The sequence below is a fragment of the Hordeum vulgare genome, chromosome 2H (genome assembly GCF_904849725.1).
Source record: "Hordeum vulgare subsp. vulgare chromosome 2H, MorexV3_pseudomolecules_assembly, whole genome shotgun sequence".
NCBI lineage: Eukaryota > Viridiplantae > Streptophyta > Magnoliopsida > Poales > Poaceae > Hordeum > Hordeum vulgare.
In genome coordinates this window covers 143,172,520-143,177,947 of record NC_058519.1, presented here as the reverse complement: position 1 = coordinate 143,177,947, position 5,428 = coordinate 143,172,520, and the positions used below count along the sequence as shown (strand labels likewise).

The 5,428-nt window shown below is 48.9% G+C and overlaps 1 pseudogene; it reads left to right on the top strand.

Moving 5' to 3' along the window:
• Positions 1-271: 271 nt before the first annotated feature.
• On the top strand, positions 272-3,548 carry LOC123429808 (annotated as a pseudogene).
• Positions 3,549-5,428: the final 1,880 nt, after the last annotated feature.

The window sequence follows — 5,428 nt, the reverse complement described above, 5'->3', positions numbered from 1 at the left end:
GCCTGTTAGTTTTTTTAGGCTATTATTTGGGCTGATTTTGGTTTGTTAGGCTGTTTTTTGGGCTGATTTTAATATATTAGGCTGTGTTTTGGGTCGATTTTGGGCTATTAGGTTATTTTTTATCCTATATATATATAAATAAGTAAAAAATAAATAAACGGGTCGTGCTGTGCCGGCCCGCGTGCCCAGCCATTAGTTGTTGAGGACAGCTGTTATTGGGTTATCTTGTTGTGCTCCATTCTGACAGTAGATCCTTTACTTCAGTGCCTGCTGAACTTTGAGACTGCACAAGTTCTGCAGCTGATATACTCAATGGAGGATCTCCCAGAGCCACTGCTTGCAGAGATCGTCAAGAGGATTACCAAGACAAGTGATCTTAATTCTCTTTCCCTCGTGTCGAAGCAGCTCTGCACCGTCGAGGCGGAGAATAGATATGCTATCCGCATTGGCTGTGGACTCAACCCTTCAACAGAAGCCTTGGTATCACTGTTTTCCCGTTTCTCCAAGTTAGTGAAAGTAGAGATCAATTACTCTGGGTGGAAGTCTATTCACGGGGGCCAGTTGAATAACCAAGGCCTCCGTGTTCTGTCATCTCACTGCCCCTCGCTGTCTGATCTTGCTTTAAGCTTCTGCTCTTATATCAACGACATTGGTCTTGGTTATCTAGCTCATTGCAAAAAGTTGAGGTCTCTCAGGCTTAACCATGCACCAGCAGTCAGCTCTACTGGGATTTTTTGGGTGGCGGTTAGTTGCAGGTATCTCTCTGTTCTCCACCTTGTTGATTGTACAGCAGTAGACAACGGGGAGTGGCTGGAGTACCTTGGGAGGTATGGATCACTGGGGGAACTTGTTGTAAAGGATTGCGATGGAATCAGCCAGTATGACCTCTTAAAGTTTGGCCCAGGGTGGACGAGTCTCCAAAATTTTGAGTTTGAGATAAATGGAAACTACTGGTTGTCAGGGGCCTCTGATCCCTCCTACGTGTCTGGCTACCCATATAGGTACGACATTTGCTGTGATAGCTTGAAGCATCTTAGAGCATGTATAGTAGTGCCCTCAAACCCTTAAATCTAAAATCAGTTTGAAGGATTGAGAATTGACCATTTTTGACACTTTTAAGGGTTGAAAAATAAAGGCAAAGACTAGGACCCGCAAACCCTATAACAGAATATTCCGTTATAAGGGTTGGGTTTGAGGGTTCTAGTCTTTGCCCCAACCCCAACCCTTAAAACTGTCATTTGGTATATCACAATTTTCACTAGAAACACAATAAACCTTCAAACAAACACGGAAATAAAGATCATTGATGCATGGTTTAATAGTTTTTACATCACACAATCATCATCTTCCCCCTCTCATCGGCACCATCATCAAAAAGTTGCACTTGGCGCCATTTTCTAGACCACTTCTACGTCCATCAAGCACCTCCATTGTCGCCGGTGGTGGAATCTTCCACACCGCCATCGCCACCACCACTCATCGGAGTGTCACCTCAAAGAGTAGAGGACGCACCACGGAATATCCTCTCCCTCTCCGCGATGTCCTCCTTGTACTCCTTCCACCACATCAATTGGTCTTCATCCATGTCCTTCTTGGACATCATCATGTGCTCCTTCTCTTCCATCATGAGTTCTTTTCATGCCTTTGCTTCTTTGACCTTGATCATCCTCTCCTCCAAGTCGGCCTTGCGCTTGGCATCTTCATGCCTTGCTTCAACTTGTGCAAGCTTCACCTCTTTCTTCTTCTCGTTGATAAGAAGCTTTGTCTCCAATGTCTTCATTGTCAATGCCTCCTTTGACTTCATCATATGTTCTATCTTCTCCCTTATGCTTGACGCCTCTCCTTCCATCTTCTTCCTTAGCTTATCTTTCTTGTTTCCAGCGGGCTTGTGCTCGTTCCTTCCCTCCTCTTCACTATCATCCATCCTAAGCATTGCCGACTTCTTGGGTGCGGTCTCTTGACCCCTCAACTTCCACTTGTCATAAGTTTGAAGAATTTTCCAAACATGTTTAAATGGGAATGCTTTGCCCTTCGAAGCGGCCATGTCCTTGTACTCACATAGTCACTCTCCACGGTTTCACTAGGCGGCACAACCTTCACTTGGTCCATTGCTGCACTCCAACGAGCACAATGGGGCTTCATCAACTCCCACCGGCCTTGAAGCGACCCGTAACTACGAGGGGTGTATCCATCGGGGCAGGCAATACGTCGAGCACCTCGTGAACCTCGTACACGACGGGCGGAGGTGCGGGAGACGGGGCGGGCGGGGCGGCCGGGGCGGGCGTCGGCTTCTTCCTGGAGGTCGTATTCTTCACCTTCGGCGCCGCTGCCCCCTTCGGCCCAAGTGAGGGCTTCTTTCTCACCTTCGGCGCCGCTGCGACCAGGGCGACAGAGGCGACGGTCGGGGCGGTCTAGGGGAGGACGACGTGCTGGCCAGCACGCCGACGGCCAGGGCGACCGGGGCGACGGCCGGCGCGGGCGGGGCGGCCAGGGCGACGGACGAGGCCGGTGGGCGGAGCTGCGGGGGCGGGACAATGGGCGGAGGGAGGGAGGACGCGGGCGGGGCGGCCGGGGCGACGAAGGAGGCCGCCGGCGGCGGCGACGGGAGCTGCGAGGGCGGGGCGGGCGGCAGGAACTTTCCCTCCCGCGCAACGAACCGTCGAATGCGGGTTGGAGTTGGGGTTCCCTCTCCAATCCTCACTTTTAGAGATTGGGAGGGCAAACCAGATCCAATCCGTAATTTTTTTAAGGGTTTAGGAGTTCTAGTCTACGCGTTTTTTTTCGCCCAACCCGTAAAAAAACGGTTATCTCTGTTTATTTGAGGGTTTGAGGGCTTTACTAGACATGCTTTTAGGTTGGCTCATATCATAACGGAGCCAGAAACTGGACTCTGTTTTCTCCTGGGGAAGTGCAAAGCATTGGAGACACTTTACCTGGAGTATGTTATTGGTGCAACAACCCTAAAACAATCTCACTTCGGCTCATGCCTCTGCATTGTGAAGGTTATGAGTATAGGACGCCATTGACTGATGTTAGCCTTAAGGCTCTCGCTCTCAGTTGCCCTATGCTTCAGGTTGTTGAGCTCACCTTCACATTTTGCGAACCCGATTGGCCTACTGAAATAGGTTTCACAGAAGAGGGCATTGTGGCGCTCATCCAATCTTGTCCAATTCGCGCTCTTTTGCTAAATGGTGCCAGCATTTTGTATGACGAGGGGATGGAGGGCCTCATCTGCACAGTTCCTGGAGACAATTGAGCTCGTGGATTGCATGTCTGTAACTGATGCTGGTATTAATCTCATTATTCAAGCTCCTTGCATGAGTAGTCCCATCCTCCGCAAATGTGAGAACATGACAGATCGTGGAATAGCTGAGCTGGCACGTTCACAGAAGTTGGAGTCCCTGACCGTTATAGGCTGCCGCCAGATCTCTCAGGAAGGTGTGCATGGTGCTGCCAAATCAGTTCGCTACTCGGCAGAGATTGAAAACTACCGGTGTCTAAAAGGAATTACCATGAACAGGAACAGGAAAAGACGCCGGTCGCCCTGAATCCAGTCTTTGGCTATTAATTCATGTTTGTTATCTATCAGCAGAAGTTTGAAACCGCAAAACTATGCAAGTAAACCTGGACGACAGGTGCACATGCTATTTCCTTGTGACAAGTACCAATTAGCTTCGCATGTGCTAGATCTGTTTTGGTAATGCGAGTTCTGTTTTAGGAATTCTCCAGAATTCTTGCGTATGTGATGACAGTAGCTTTGATTTGTGATATCTTTGCGTTGCTCCTATCTGTAAGGTCTGCTTCATTTGATTGAGATCTCCGAACATTGCACAATTTTATTCTTATTATAGCTTCATTGTCTGGATTTCAAAAGAATATCAGGTTCCTTGGCCTGCTTGTGCAATATATTTAAGATTCAGGCATCATTGAGCGAACTAAACGTGGAGATCCAATGTGCTAACTGTTTCTTTACAGCAGTTTCTGCGCTAGATGGGATTTTTCATAACTTACCGACACAACACATGTGCACAATATGAAACAAAGCAATTAAGCAAAGAGGTTGAGAATAAGGAAGAAATGCTTTCTTACACTGAACATACATGTACATGGTGATAGGTTTGTGCAAAACGACAGAGAAAACATATATGGTATTACATCTCAGCCTATCACTTGTGTAGTGTAAAAATGCACCATCAAGTGAACACATTGAGAATTAAATAACAAGAGAAGCAAACACATGCCGCAGGGTAAACAAAGGCTCCATCGAAGAGAAGAATCTTTGCGAAGGAAAATGATCTCACTCAAGAGATGATGACATGATTACCTAATGCAAACTTGTGGCAATGGGTAAACTGTTCCATATCGTCGTCAGAGATATATCATGTAGAGTAGGACAATTCAGAAAGCCACCATCAGGCAAAGACATCCAGGATTTGAAACTTTCACAATGTTCTTGGGGTCAAAGTCTGAGCAGCTCAACAAAAACTATGTGGAGCTCAGATTTTGAGTCATGACACTGTTGAGTAAATAGGCAATTTTCCGAGCAGATTAATCCATGAAATAATTACTAACATGGCATTGACTAGGTTCATGACATACTGATCACGGAGTATACTAGCAAGTACTACGCATATAGCAGAAACATCTACGCATATAGGCAATACTACTAGTGTAGACAGAAACAGGAGAGAGACAAACGCATCATACCCTTCGATCGGCCAGTTGGCCGTAGCAGCAACGGCAGCGGCGGCAGTATCCTCTGCCGCCTTCTTCTCGGCTTCGGCCTTCTCGCGGAGACGGTCAGCTTCGCTTGGTGAAGACATGGCGATGACGAGGGCGACGCGGACGTAGACGAAGCAGACGGACGGATGCGAGCAGTCGCGTGATCGCTCCCCAAAAACCTAATCGCCCCTCTCCCGTACAGGAACCGGAGAGGCGAGGTTTCGGAGGCCTGCTCTCCCGTCGACCGTGTACGCGGTAAACGGGACGGAGTCGCCGGCGGCAGCAGCAGTCAAGGAACGAACGCGTGAGGCAGATGTGATCTGATTCTCGTGACGGCTAGGGTAGGCGATAGCCTGCTTATAAAGGCGGCTCGGGTGGAGAGACGTGGGCCAAACCCACGTCCGAGTCGGTAATAGCCATGATCCGACGTCTCAGATCGTGCCTTGTCCGTTACGTGTTCTCCGTTCCTGACCGGCAAAAATAAGCGCGTAGGTATGAGCTCGGCTCGGCTCATTCCCGTGGCGCGTCGCGTCGTGACGAGGCGTGGCATGGCGAGGCGGGCGGCGGAGGAGGAGTGTGCGAGGGCACCTTCTCTTCTCACTCTCCAATAGCATGTGGAAGAGAGACCCTTATAAAGGGGTCCAACTTCTCCTCCACTAGCGGGGTGAGACTAAACTTCCCACCACCTAGTCATGCCACCACCTAC